At 48.2% G+C, this 14,379-nt stretch overlaps 1 long non-coding RNA gene across 1 annotated transcript in view; it reads left to right on the forward strand.

Moving 5' to 3' along the window:
* Nucleotides 1-9,625: 9,625 nt before the first annotated feature.
* Nucleotides 9,626-14,379, forward strand: part of LOC120401797 — a 57,452-nt gene continuing 52,698 nt past the window's right edge. The window contains exon 1 of the long non-coding RNA XR_005596740.1: nt 9,626-9,788. This is a non-coding gene — a long non-coding RNA (uncharacterized LOC120401797). The remainder of the gene's footprint in view (nt 9,789-14,379) is intronic.

The following is a 14,379-nucleotide window of genomic DNA, read 5'->3' on the forward strand; positions in this document are numbered from 1 at the left end:
TCAGATAAAGTGGTAACAAATCTCTTACAAATCAGAGAATACTTAAAACCAGATGCTACTAATTCTAGGCTGGACAAGATTTAATACCACAAGACAGAGTCAGATCTTTAAATGGTATAAATCAGCCAAATTCCAATGACTTCAGTGGAGTTAGGTCAATTTACACCAGTTGATAACCTGGCCCCCTAGATTCAACCTCTTCATACAAAAACATATTATTTTCCTTTGCTCTTGAAAGAAATCAGGTAGAAAGTTAGCAAACTGAGCAAAGTGACAGAGATGAGCTAATGACTGTATAATGAATGGGTAAATGCCACTTTGGTCTCTGACAAATTAGCACATTACATTTCTCATTAGCATCTCTGAGCCTATGGACATTAGGAAAGTCAGCTAATCACTATAATGACATATTTATGATATATGCAAATATTATATTAATGTATCAAATTTAATATTGAGTATATGGTGTTACCATGATGATGCAGAGGGAAGAATCTGGTCCTATATTTTTACAGTAATGTTAATCCATTGTACAGTATATTTCAGCTATTAAAACTCCAGCTCAGAAGGTGAAAAGGGTGTTTGAAGCCTAAAGGCTCAAACGTGGCTCCCAAAAGTTTGAGTCACACTAGGGTCCTGAGAACCTTCTCCTTCAATAAAAGCCAAACCAGTGGGCGCTGGATAAGGTTTGCCCCTTCCATCCCACTCCTACCAGAAAATGCTTCAAGGACCACCCCAAATCTGGCTGGTCCCAGGGGATCCCTGGGAAGCCAGAGCAAAGATTCACCTTAGGCTCATAGACTTTAAGGACAGAAGGGACCATCATGATCTAGTCTGACCTCCTGCACACTGCAGGCCATAGAAGCTCACCCACCCACTCCTGTAATAGACACCTAAGCTCTGGCTGAGTTACTGAAGTCCTCAAATCATGATTTAAAGACATCAAGTTACAGATAATCCATCATTTACACTAGTTTAAACATGCAAATGATCCATGGCCCATGCTGCAGAGGAAGGTGGAAAACCCCCCCAGGGTCTCTGTCAATCTGACCTGGAGGAAAATTCCTTTCCAATCCCAAATATGGTGATCAGTTAGACCCTGAGCATGTCTGGGCAAGACCCAACAGGCAGATACCCGAGAAAGAATTCTCTGTCGTAACTCAGAGCCCTCCCCATCTAGTGTTCAGTCTCCAGCCACTGGCGATGGGCCTCGTGTCATTGTAGGCAGTCCAATCATATCATCCCCTCCATAAATTTATCAAGCTCAGTCTTGAAGCCAGTTAGGTTTTTTGCCCCCACTGCTCCCCTTGGAAAGCTGTTCCAGAACTTCACTCCTCTGATGCTTAGAAACTGTCATCTAATTTCAAACCTAAACTTGTGATGGCCAGTTTATATCCATTTGTTTTTCTGTCAACACTCGCACTTAACTTAAATAACTCCTCTCCCTTCCAGGTATTTATCCCTCTCATGTATTTATAGAGAGCAATCATATCTCCCATCAGCCTTCGTTTGGTTAGGCTAAACAAGCCAAGGTCTTTGAGTCTCCTCTCATAAGGTAAGTTTTCCATTCCTTGGATCATCCTAGTAGCCCTTCTCTGCACCTGTTCGAGTATGAATTCATCTTTCTTAAACATGGGAGACCAGAACTGCACACAGGATTCCAGATGAGATCTCACCAATGACTTATGTAAAGTTTCTAATCTGCCAGGGGGAGCTCCTCCCAGCTGTGCCCAGGCCCCACCCACACTCCACCCCTTCCCTCGACGCCCCGCTCTGCCCCACTCTTCCCACCCCCGCTCTGCCCTCACCCCAACTCTTCCCCACCTCTTCCCACCCTGCCTCTTCTCCACCTAATTCCACCCCCACCCCAAAGCGCGCTGTGCCCTTGCTCCTTCCTTCTCCTCCCCAGCGCCTCCACATGCCGCGAAACAGCTGATCCGTGGCAGGCAGTAGTCGCTGGGAGGGAGGGGGGAGGCCTGCCAGTGGGCAGGAGGCACTGGGGGGAGGGAGAGCCATTGATGGGGGGCTGCTGGTGGGTTCTAAGCACTCACCATTTTTTCCCATGGGTGCTCCATGGAGTCGGTGCCTAGAGTATTAACACTTCCTTGTCTCTACTGGAAATACCTCACCTGATACATCCTAAGATTACATTAGCTTTTTTCATGGTCCCATGACATTGGTGGCTCATAGTCATCCTGTGATCAAACAATACACCCAGATCTTTTTCCTCCTCTGTTGCTTCTAACTGATACATTCTCAGCTTATAGCAAAAATTCTTGTTGTTAGTCCCTAAGTGCATGACCTTGCACTTTGCACTGATAAATTTCAGCCCATTTCTATTACTCCAGTGTTCAAAGTCATTCCAATCTTCTTGTATGATATTCCAGTGCTCCTCTGTATTGGCAATACCTCCCAATTTTGCAAATTTTATTAGTACACTCCCACTTTTTGTGACAAGATCATTAATAAAAATGTTAAATAAGATTGGTCCCAAGACTGAGCCCTGAGGAACTCCACTAGTAACTTCCCTCCAGCCTGACAGTTCACCTTTCAGTATGACCAATTGTAGTCTCCCTTTTAACCAGCTCCTTATCCACCTTCAAGTCTCATATTAATCCCCATCTTCTCCAATTTAACTAATGATTTCCCATCAGTGGCGTAGCCAGGTTCTAACATCAGGGGGAGGGAACACATAAAAAAAGGCGCCATCCGACATATCAAATTACACCTCTACCTCGATATAACGTGACCCGATATAACACAAATTTGGATATAATGGGACAAAGCAGTGCTCCGGGGAGCTGCGCACGCACCCGGTGGGACAGCCCCTCACATCTCTCCTGAGGGGGCTGCTCTGCAATCTGTGGCCCCTGGAAGCAGGCAGCACACAGGAGCGGGGGGCACAGTCCCCTGCATAAGAGAGACAATTGGACAGAGATGGGCAGGGTCTGTTGGGGGTTCGCATGGGGGAGAGGGGGTGGGGGGCTGCACTGGGAGACTCTCCAATGCAGCACCTAGCCACGCTGGCTCTGTGCATCATGAGGCACTCGGGAAAAGGAGGCAGCAAGAGAGAGAGGCCGAGGAGGAGGTGCCCTTCCCCTCCCAGCTGGGTCTGTGAGTCCCTGATCTCACAGAGTCTCAGCGCCGCAGGCACCCAGCCCCCAAGTACTGGGCTGCAGTGCAAGCTAGAGGGGCTGATACAGAGAAGTCAGGACCAGTCAGAGCACTTCACATGTCATCATGAAAACTCACTCCTGGAAAGCTGGGTGAGGTAATATGGAGGGGGGTAATATACATCAAGGTGGGTGAGGTAATATATTTTATTGAACCAGCTTCTGTTGGTGAGAGAGACAAGCTTTTGAGCTTTCACAGAACTCTTCTTCAGGAAGAAGAAAGAACTCCATGAAAGCTCCAAAGCTTCTCTCTCTCTCTCTCTCTCTCTCACCAACAAAAGATATTACCTCACCCACCTTGTGGCTCTAATTTCCTGGGAACAAAAGGGCTACACCAACCCAGCATACAAAAATGCAAGATTCACATGAACAGCACAGAGTGACCACCATCACTATTTTCACGATTCATCTTAGCATAATGTCATCATCACACCAAGGAAGTAGCACTATCAGCACAATGAGATAAATATAGCCACATGTGCATACCAAAAATTCACAGTACAAGCACACTGGGATCCACACAGCAGGATAGTAGTGTCAGTTTAGCTCTCAGTCTCTGAGTCCATCCCCACTAAACTAAGTCCAAAGTTTCAGCTAAACACAAGGGCACCTGCAAATAGTTGTACTAACAGCAGGATCTACACTGACACAATAGGAGTTGTTGCATGTCAGGGCACTAATTCCCAATCCCAGTGCCAGGCAATATGGGATCCAGGCACCAGGTCCTTAGAACCAGAATTTGTACTCACAGGAGAGTGAGATGAAATTAGAGAAGTTACAGAAGGCAACTCCCAAGAAACAAGGCATTGACCAAATGGCTAGGTGGATGTTAAACAACCATCACCAGCCATTGTGTGCAGCAAGTGAATGACAATTAGTAACTTAATGACCACCATCACCAGAGAATTACTCAACCGTGAGACTCAGCAATGCCTCCCCCTTCTCCCAAAATGATCACAAGCCCTTGCCTTAGGAGACAATTCAGGTTTCCCCTGATAAGGGGGGGAAAATCAGGCTACCTCTCCCTGCCCCCCAACATGGTGCCTGCATAGGCGGCAGGTTTGTATAATTTTTGGTGGGGCCCAAAATGGTGGGGCCCCCCCGCTCCCGCCCTGTAAGCCGATATAAAATGAAGCTACAACGCGTCAGTGCCACAAGATTACAAGGGTCAATTAAAAGTGGAAAGTCAGAAGCAGCACTTGCCTACTTCAATATACAGTATTATATTTTGTTGCATCTGTTGTGATGAAGTGGGAATGTTCTTAATATTTTCTCTGAATACTGTGTGGGTGCCTCAGTTTCCCCTGCAAGATGCCAACTGAAGGTGTTAGGGACAAAGAGATCAGGTGGCCTCCTTGTCCAGAAGAGACACAGAGGCCAGAGGAGGGAGTGTCAGTTTGGAGCTGGCTGGGGAAATTGGGAGAGACCCAGAACTTGGTTCTGGGCTCCCCACCCCCCAAGATGGACCTGACAGAGGGGTTCTGTTTTCTGTACCTACAAGCTCTGTTTAAACTGTGTTCCTGTCATCTAATAAACCTTCTGTTTTACTGTCTGGCTGAGAGTCACATCTGACTGCAGAGTTGGGGTGCAGCGACCTCTGGTTGCCCCAGGACCAGCCTGGGCAGACTCACTTTGGAAAGTGCATGACGTGGAAGGGCATGCTGAATGCTCCGAGGTCAGACCCAGGAAGGTGTAAGCTTCTTGCCCTGGAGACAGTATGCTCCGAGAGAGGAGGCTCCCCCAGAGTCCTGACTGGCTTTGTATGGAGATGTTCCAAAGCATCACAGCATCCCCTTCCACACCGTGCACTTCCCAGAAGTCCGCACAGGCACTGACACTCCCTCCTCCGGCCTTTGTCTCTTTTCCAGGCATTAGGAGGCCACCTGATCTCTCTGTTCTCCAACACCTTCAGTTGGCACCTTGCAGGGGAAACTGATTTGGGAGAAATGAAGTAAAAGCTGCCCAAACCGAGCTTGAGCACTCCTGAATTTTGAGGTGTTCAAATCTGGAAGGCAGGTGCTGGGGGTGGGAGAGGGCTGTGGGCTCCATGGGGGAGCATGGCAGCAACTGTCTGGAGCTGCATGGAGCCAGATATGCTGGTCTGAGTGGCACAGTAAGCGGTTTGGGGGTTGGAGAAGAGGTAGGGAGTTCCGGGGGGCAGTCAAGGGACAAGGAGCAGGGGGAGTTGGATGGGGCAGAGGTTCGAAGGGGCAGTCAGGGGACAGGCAGCAATTGGATAGGCATGGGAGTCTAAGAGGTTTATCAGCGGACAGGTAGGGGGTGCGGTCCTTGGGGACAAGGAGAAGGGAGGCTTAGATAGGGGCTGAGGTCCCAAGGGGCAGTTAGGGGCAGGGGTCTCGGGAGGGGGTAATCGGGGAACAAGGACCAGTGGGGCTTAGATAGGGGGTGGAGGTTCTGGGGGGCAGTTGGGGCAGGGGTCTGGGGAGGGGGCAATCAGCAGACAGAGGCTGGGATTCAAAGGGCTCTGGGCTGCTGGCAGCCGCGGGGATCCCAGAGCCCTTTAAATCCCAGCCCCGGCTGGGAGTCAGAGGACTCTGGGCTGCCTGCAACCGCGGGGAGCCCAGAGCCTTTTAAATCCCAGCCGGGGCCAGGAATCAGAGGGCTCTGGGCTGCCCGCTGCGGCGGGGAGCCCAGAACCCTTTAAATCCCAGCCGCTGCTGGGATTTAAAAGGCTCTGGGCTCCCCACAATCCCAGCCGCAGCCGGGAATCAGAGGGCTCTGGGCTTCCCGCTGCGGTGGGGAGCCCAGAGCCCTTTAAATCCCAGCCGGGGCTGGGAATCAGAGGGCTCTGGGCTGTCTGCTGCGGCGGGCAGCCCCGAGCCCTTTAAATCCCCGCCGCGGCCGGGAATCAGAGGGCTCTGGGCTGTCTGCTGCGGCGGGCAGCCCAGAACCTTTTAAATCCCAGCCGCGGCCGGGATTTAAAGGGCTCTGGGCTGCCTGCAACCGCGGGGAGCGCAGAGCCTTTTAAATCCCAGCCGCGGCTGGGATTTAAAGGGCTCTGGGCTGCCTGCAACCGCGGGGAGCGCAGAGCCTTTTAAATCCCAGCCGCAGCCGGGAATCAGAGGGCTCTGGGCTCCCCACCGCAGCAGGCAGCCCAGAGCCCTCTGATTCCCGGCCTCGGCTGGGATTTAAAGGGCTCTGGGCTGCCTGCAACCGCGGGGAGCGCAGAGCCTTTTAAATCCCAGCCGCGGCCGGGAATCAGAGGGCTCTGGGCTCCCCGCCGCGGCGGGCAGCCCAGAGCCCTCTGATTCCCGGCCGCGGCTGGGATTTAAAAGGTTCTGGGCTGCCGGCAGCACAGCAGGGGAAAAACCTAGCTCCAAATATTGCTGGAGCAGAGCCCCTGTCTGTGAATATTCCTGGGGCTAAAGCCCCAGGAGCCCATATAAGTCGGCGCCCATGGGTGCCTGGACTTGTGTTTGCCAGAGCACATGGACTAAACTAAACACATACTACAACAGCAGACAGTTCATTCCAGCCTTCCCTTGGGAGACAATTCCATCCACACCCCCCAGGCAGAGATTGTACTGCTATGAAGATTTCCCTTGATAGTCTCAGTTTTCCTCTCCTACCCCCCCATCTCTATCCCTTCCCCACTGCCTCTTCCCTTCCACCCCTCACCCCCTAAAAGGCAGTCACCCAGATGCCAGGGAGGGGGAACCAAGCACACTACATGGCCACTCTCTCTGAGAGGCGGGCGTCTCTGCCTGGGCAGGGAGGGCAAGCAGGGACAACACACCCCACAGGAGACCAGGAGATGTGCCTCTCCACCCCCACCAATGCTCTGTCCAATGCAGCACACTAGGGGAAGCCGGCAAAGCCTGCCTACAGGAGCCCAGCTTGCTGAAGCTCAGTTCTTCCCCTCCACTCCCTGCCGCGCGATCAGCTGTCTCCCTCCTGCTGGGAGACACAGCTGATTGGTGGGGGCAGGGTATGCAGCAAGCTGGGGGAAGCCGGGCAGGCCAAGCTTCAGAGCGGAGCGTGGGCCCCGCCCCTGGCACCATGTTAACCCCAGCTAAGGCGTGGCTTTTTTGAAAATGTGCTGAGGGGAAGCAGCTGCTTCCTCTGCACTCCACTAGCTACGCTACTGTTTCCCATATGGCACTGTATCATATGCCTTGCTGAAATCTAATACTGCATTTCTTTTGTCTAAAAAATCAGTTAACTTCTCAAAGAAAGCTATCGAGTTGGTCTGACACAATCTACCTTTTGTAAAACCATGTTGTATTTTATCCCAATTACTGTTTACTGCTCTGTCTTTAACTACTTTCTCTTTCAAAATTTGTTCTGAGACCTTACATACAATTGAGGTTAAACTAACAGGCCTGTAGTTTCATGGATCATTTTCCACCCCCTTCTTAAAAATAGGTACTATATTAGCAATCCACCAGTCATAGGGTCTGATCCCCAAGTTTACAGATTAATTAAAAATCCTTGCTATTGGGCTCGCAATTTCATATGCTGGTTCCTTTAATATTCTTGGATGGTGATTATCCAGGCCATCTGATTTAGTCCCATTAAGCAGTTTGAGTTTGACTTCCACCTCCATATTTTCATTCCTATTAGCCACCCTGCTACTACCCCTAAGATCCTCATTACCCTTATTAAAACCTGAGAAAGTATTTTTTAGGTGTTGGGCCATGCCTAGCTTATCTTTCATTTCTACCCCATCCTTAATGTTTAGCGGTCCCACTTCTTCTTTCCTTGTTTTCTTTTTATTTATATAGCTATAGAACCTCTTACTATTAGTTTTAATTTCCCTTGCAAGGTCCATCTCTGCTTGGCTTTTGGCACTTCTCACTTTTTCCCTACACTTTCTGACCTCTAAGAGGTAGCTTTCCTTGCTGATCTATCCATCTTCCATTAATTGTAGGCTTTCTACTTTATCTTAATCACCTGTTTGAGATGCTTGCTCATCTAGCTTGGTCTGCAAACCTTACCTATGAATTTTTACCCCTTGCTTAGGAGCAGGCTTCAGAAAGTTTCTTTAACTTTGACTTAAAGTAATTGCAAGTTTCCTCCACGTTCAGATCCTTGATTTCTCCAGTCCAATCCCCTAATTTCCTTAAAATTTTAAAGTTTGCCCTTTTGAAATCAAGGACCCCAGTTGCAGATCTATTTTTGTTTATCTTTCCATTTAGTTTAGACTGAACGAGCTCATGATCACTCCAACCAAAGTTATCCCTTACGACCAGTACTTGTATGAGGTTCTTGCTACTCATCAATAGCAAACCTAAAATGGCATCATCTCTTATAGATTTGGCAACTATTTGGTCAAGAAATCTGTCAGCTATCACATCCAGGAAAATCTAGGCCAGGGGTAGGCAACCTATGGCACGGGTGCCAAAGGCGGCACACGAGCTGATTTTCAGTGGCACTCACACTAACTGGGTCCTGGCCACCGGTCTGCGGGGCTCTGCATTTTAATTTAATTTTAAAATGAAGCTTCTTAAACATTTTAAAAACCTTATTTACTTTACATACAACAATAGTTGAGTTATATATTAAAGACTTATAGAAAGAGACCTTCTAAAAACGTTAAAATGAATGACTGGCACGCAAAACCTTAAATCAGAGTGAATAAATGAAGACTCGGCACAACGCTTCTGAAAGGTTGTCGACCCCTGATCTAGGCCCTTCAATTATTAGTAACATTTGTTTTCCAATCTATATTTGGGAAGTTAACATGTCCCATAATCACACAATTCCCAGTAGTGTTTATTTCATTAAAATCATTAAAAAAATCTTTAATGCTGCGGGGGGGTGCTGTTCTGATCTGTGAACCCAGGAGCAGGTAAGCAGGGTTTTCTCTAGTGCCGGACATGGGATTATTTTGTAGCTCAGTAGAAGAAATATGGAGCCATTTTACTGGAGAGCTCTCCTAGAAATCAGTGCTCATCTGTCCATTAGTCCACTCCCTTGCAAGCAATTGGGGCTGGAAGCAATACTTAAATTAGACTATCACAAAAGTTTGGAATTCATTACCAATACCACAATGCTTCTAATAATGGCCATGATTTGTCAAGGCCTCCGTATCCTTCAGTTAAAGGACACCCATTGGCTTATTATGTTTGAACATTGAACGCCCAGCATTCTTTTAAAGAATATACTTACTCTTATTTCCTCACTCAGTGAAGGCAAATTATTTCATCTTCAGTCCCCATTGTAAGTGTGTGATGGGGTGTATTCAGGCTTTGCAGCTGGGGACTCTGTGGTCCTATTACAGTCCCCCTGCAAGAAGCAGCAAGCTGAGAGGGAAAGAGCAGCAAAGGTAGGTCCTCCAAGCTTATGTAGAGACCACTGTCCAGAGCAGCCATTTTGGAGACTAAAGAGGCCTGGTCCTCCAAGGGCTAGAGTGGCTAGCAACAGCCAATCAGGGCCCTGCTGGCGCAGATAAAAAGAGATGTCCTGGCTGGACTCAGAGGGGTGCTGTTCTCTGGCTAGTGGGGCCTGGCAACCAGACAGAAGTATGGCAGGCTGACGTCACGTAGCAGGAAATGCGGAGACAAGAACCTGAGTATGTTGTCCCTGAGGCAGGGCTGGAGATACAAGGGCCCAGTAGGAAGAGGCCCAGGGAAATAGCAACGATGGATTGAGGTGAGCGATATGTGGCTGCTGGGCAGAGGGTCCCTGAGTTGGAACCTGAAGTAGTGGGTGGGCCTGGGTTCCCCTACCAGGCACAGGTAAAGTGGCATAAACCCCAGGAAGAGGGTAGGGCTCATTTGGGAGCCTGAACAAAGAGATTGGATTTAAAGGGTCCAGAGGCGAGGAGGATGATCAGGAACAGTCAACATGGATTTATGCCTGACCAACCTGATTGCCTTCTATGAGGAGATAACTGGCTCTTTGGATATGGGGAAGGTGGTGGATGTGATATATCTTGACTCTAGCAAAACTTTTGATATGGTCTCCCACAGTATTCTTGCCAGCAAGTTAAAGAAGTATGGATTGGCAGAATGGACTATATGGTGGATAGAAAGCTGGCTAGATCATTGGGCTCAATGGGTAGTGATCAATGGCTCAATGTCTATTTGGCAGCCAGTATCAAGTGGAGTGCCCCAGAGGTTGGTCCTGGGGCGGATTTTGTTCAACATCTTTATTAATGATCTGTATGATGGGATGGATTGCACCCTCAGCAAGTTCATGGATGACACTAAGCTGTGGGGAAAGGTAGATATGCTGGAGGGTAGGGATAGGATACAGAGTGACCTAGACAAATGAGAGGATTGGGCCAAAAGAAATCTGAGGTTCAACAAGGACAAGTGCAGAAGGACAGAAGAATCCCATGCACTGCTACAGGCTGGGGACCGACTGGCTAAGCAGCAGTTCTGCAGAAAAGGACCTGAGGATTACAGTGGAGGAGAAGCTGGGTATGAGTCAACAGTGCGCCCTTGTTGCCAAGAAGGCTAACAGCATATTGGGCTGCATTAGTAGGAGCATTGCCAGCAGATTGAGGGAAGTGATTATTCCCCTCTATTCAGCATTGGTTAGGCCACATCTGAAGTACTGCATCCAGTTTTGGTCCCCCCACTACAGAAGGGATGTGTACAAATTGGAGAGAGTCCAGCAGAGGGCAACGAAAATTATTAGGAGGCTGGGGCGCATGCCTTATGAGGAGAGGCTGAAGGAACTGGTCTTATTTAGTCTGCAGAAAAGAATAGTGAGTGGGGATTTTATAGCAGCCTTCAACTACCTGAAGGGGGGTTCCAAAGAGGATGGATCTAGACTGTTCTCAGTGGTGGCAGATGACAGAACAAGGAGCAGTGGTCTCAAGTTGCAGTGGGGGAGGTCTAGGTTGAATATTAGGAAACACTGTGTCACCAGTAGGGTGGTGAAGCACTGGAATGGGTTACTACAGAGGTGGTGGAATCTCCATCCTTAGAGGTTTTTAAGGCCAGGCTTGACAAAGCTCTGGCTGGGATGATTTAGTTGGTGTTGGTCCTGCTTTGAGCAGGGCGTTGGACAAGATGACCTCCTGAGGTCACTTCCAACCCTAATCTTCTATAATTCTATGTAATAATAGTAAAGACTCAGGGAAGAATCTTTCTTCTATCATTCACCAAAGAACTTTATTACAAAAAAGAAAGCAGAATTATCCAGGGGTGCAAGAACAATTTGTATAGTGCGGGTGCTGAGAGCCATTGAACCAAACTTTAAACCCTGTATATGATGGAAACCACTTTAAGCCAGGGGGTGCGGCAGCACCCTTAGTTTCAGCACCTATGGAATTAGCCCCAAGACTATTATTCAGTCTCTCTGTGCTTCACTGTAGAACTTCTTCCTAGAAACATACCCATACTCCTCGTTCTATAAATTTAAAGAAACAATACACATTCTTCCATCTATGATGAAATCTAAATGGAAGGGGAAAAACCTCAGCATCAAATGAAAAAGTTGCAGCTTACACTAAAAAAAAAATGGCCTGGTGTTGGTACAATTTTTAAACTTTATAAAATTGCATGTTAGCTAATCTTTTGAGATCTGCTTTTTCATTACAAGAATGTGTGTGAGAAGTGTTAGACAACTTAATAATAATCTCACAATCCAGCTGCAACAAAAGCTGTTTCAAGAATCTTAAGTAGTCCTTTAAGCAGGGGCGGCTCTACAAATTTGGCCGCCCCAAGCAATCATGCCCGGGAGGCGCCCCCGAGCCGCGGGAGCAGCGGACCTGCCGCGGGCATGACTGCGGAGGGTCCGCTGGTCGCGCGGCTCAGCTGGACCTCCCGCAGCTGCAGACGGTTCGCTGATCCGGCGGCTCCGGTTGAGCTGCCGCAGTCATGCCTGCGGGAGGTTCAGCCGAGCCGCGGGACCAGCGAACCGTCCGCAGTCGTGTCTGCGGCAGGTCCGGTCGTCCCGGGGTTCCGGTGGACCTCCCGCAGGCATGACTGCGGCAGGTCCACCGGCCCAGCGTGCCGCCCCCCTGGGAAAGGGCCGCCCCAGGCGGGTGCTTGCCCCGCTGGGCTCTAGAGCCGCCCCTGCCTTTAAGCAAACCCCAGCAGGCTGAAATCTAATCTTCTTACTTCACTAGTTCTGTGAGCTGCAACAGAAATATACCCGAATAAGCTGATAGTACTTCACTGCCATGTTGCAACCATGATGCAATGGCCCAGACCCTAAACCAAACTTTTAGATACAATTCCTCTCCAAGAGAACAAGATAGGGATTTATTATTAGGCTGACTTATTTATAGAGCTAGGCAGGAAATGATTGTCCCATTCAGCAAAAATGTTCAAGATTTCAAAAATTCTCTGAATCACAAAGACATGGGACTTGAACCCAGCTCTGTTGTATCCCAACTGAGACCCTTACTACTGGGTTACAGAGTTGCACTCTTTCTGCATGCACATGCACCATGAGTATTTCATTCTTATGTGATGATGAACAAGTTGAACAGCAGAGCTTGACAGAGCTACACTCTAAGCGCCTAGTGCCTAAGGCACTTACTTGCAATGCAGAAGACCCAGATTCAAGTCCTTTCTTTCTCCCTCTCCTGGACATGAGAAACCTTTGCTAACAAAAGTTTTGGTACTTTCCCCATGAGATGTTTTGGTTTTGACAAATCAACTTTATCAGCTCTATTTGAACATGTTATGCCAATATTCCGCTCAATTTTCCAGTAGTTGCAGGAACACTGTCGTCAAGGGAAGTACAAGGAGGATTAGCTTTATTCCAGCTAGGCTTTGTTTCATAAGTACAACCTTTCACCTCCCAGTGTTCCTCTGCTAGGCCTACTCCATAGCAGTAATATTAAAATCTCCCTGCTCCTTGTTTCAGAGGCTGTGATCAGTGAAGCAGCATTTGGGGATATTTTCACATGAAGGTGTACAGGGAGACTTTGGCAAACCAGTAAAGTGCCTGAAACCACTATGGCTTATTGTTAAAGGCAGCCTAGCTGTAAATTGGCCATTCAGCAATCTCAGCTTGACCAAAGCAGGAGCTGGGGGGAAGGGGGAGTTTTGGGTGCCTCAGAAAGGGCAGCTTGACCCAATGTCCTTCCTGATAAGAATTGTGTTGAAGTTGCTGATATATGCATTTTAGAAGAGCAGGATGTACCCCAGGAATGTTTATTGGGGTCTCAAGGTTGCAAACTCTGGAAAAACCCACACCTGGTTAATCAATAATCAGAAGGAGCCTCTTGCTTGCCCATTGGAACTGCTTGCTTAACAAGTTTTCTTTAAGGAACATGTCATTCTGTTACTAATGTATAAATAAGGGGAAAAAGCTTGAGATAGTTGGACTCGTTTGAGGACTCTTTTTGGACTCTCCCTCTGGATACATCTTACGGTCCCTATCAGCAGATGGAAGATTTGGCCACTGGAAGCCTGCCGCAGTATCACTTGAGAGCCACACTCAGCTTTGGTAATTATCAAGGGTTGGGGGTGTTTTATTAACCTGTTGCAGACGTGTGTAAGTGCTTGAGACTAAAGTTTAGCTTTAAGTGAAAGCACTCTTGCATTGTCCTGTTTGTGCCAGCCATGTATCGGTCGGATGGCTGTGTCTCCCCTGACACCTCCTCACACAGAGTAAAAGTTACCAAGCGCTTTGGGTTGAAAGAACCCCAGGTAACAAAGGGTGCTGTGAATGAGTTCCATTGTATTCCACTGTATTGCCACCTATAGGGAAAGGCCTTGTCCAATAGGGAAAGATAAATCAAGATTTTGCAGGGCATGAGCAGCATGAATAGCCTTGGAGTAGCTGCTGGCAATCACTATAGGAACAGGATTTATATCTGTGGAATTGCACTGAAGTGGTTTATTTGTAGTTCAAAGTCGGGATGTTATTAATATTTTATATGTGGTGAACACTGTGGTAGACTTGGCACACTGTGTAGTTGGCTCGTAACATGCAATGAAGCAGGCATAGAGTGCATCTTCTGGTTTCTGAACTTGTATAGTCAGTCTGGGTCTGGAGTTTTACTGTGCCTGGAGGTAGGTTGTCCAGGCTTCAGAGTCTGTGGTCAAACAGTCTTCAGAGAAAGTGGATATTCATGCTTGTAGGGCTGATTAGCTGGATCTGGGCGTTAAAGGTGCAGTTATGCTAGCTTGGCAAGATAAGAGACAAGCACTGCATGACTGGTAAAATACAGGATAGCAGAAATCACAGCCTCTTTCTGCAGGAGCTTGTCAGGAATCTTTTTGGATAGGACTTTAATTACGGGAATATGTGCACATTCACAGATGTCTACTCT

The sequence above is a fragment of the Mauremys reevesii genome, linkage group 3 (genome assembly GCF_016161935.1).
Source record: "Mauremys reevesii isolate NIE-2019 linkage group 3, ASM1616193v1, whole genome shotgun sequence".
Taxonomy (NCBI): Eukaryota; Metazoa; Chordata; order Testudines; family Geoemydidae; genus Mauremys; species Mauremys reevesii.